Source organism: Austrofundulus limnaeus, unplaced genomic scaffold (assembly GCF_001266775.1).
Source record: "Austrofundulus limnaeus strain Quisiro unplaced genomic scaffold, Austrofundulus_limnaeus-1.0 Scaffold185, whole genome shotgun sequence".
In the NCBI taxonomy this organism is placed as follows: Eukaryota; Metazoa; Chordata; class Actinopteri; order Cyprinodontiformes; family Rivulidae; genus Austrofundulus; species Austrofundulus limnaeus.
In genome coordinates, this window is record NW_013952587.1 from 2,836 (window position 1) to 3,664 (window position 829).

The window sequence follows — 829 nt, forward strand, 5'->3', positions numbered from 1 at the left end:
CAACCAGGACAGCCTCTTGATGATATAATGGCAGAAAACGCCACAGCGCGTTCGCACGTTATTTACGGCACCGCGCGTGGCGCCACTGCGCGTTCGCACGTTATTTACGTCACCGCACGTTAGGATTTGCACGTAAATATACGCCCGATTTATGGCCCCAACGGCTTGCCATAAGCGCACAGGAGTGCTGCGGGCTCGCACGTGTGTGTGGTGAAGGGACGGTGTGAGGGCAATATTATTATTAATAATATTAGCAATATTGCCATTATTGTTGTAGCCTACACTTAATAAGAAGTGTAACCAACAGATGGAGCATTAAAAAAGCAGGTTCGACAGGATCCGGAGGGAAAAGGGCAGGTTCTCAAGCACCTGATGTCTACCTGTGCACGTCCATGCAGTATTAGTTTCTGTGTTTGTATGTAATAGTTTAAGCATTATTTTAAAAATCTGTTCACTAGCAATAGCTACTAATTAACCAAGAGGGGAAAATGATCAAATAAACGTTAGCTGCCACTGACATTTTAAAGGTTTTATCTCCACGTAACAGACTGAATAAAGTCATATAATGAGCTGTGAAGTGTGCTGATTAATGGCAGTTTACATTAAGTTTATATATGACAACAGATCCACTGAATTTACTTTGCAGATGTGCGCTCTGTACCATGCGTCCAACCTCTCGACATCTGCGCACCCGGATGGCGGGCACCATACTGAGCTGATGAAACACAGCTCACACAACCACCGTCCAGATATCAGTAATCTGTGCGCACGAATTGCAGAAACCGTGAGCTCAGTTTAGTAATCCGTTCGCTCAGTTTAGTAATCCGTT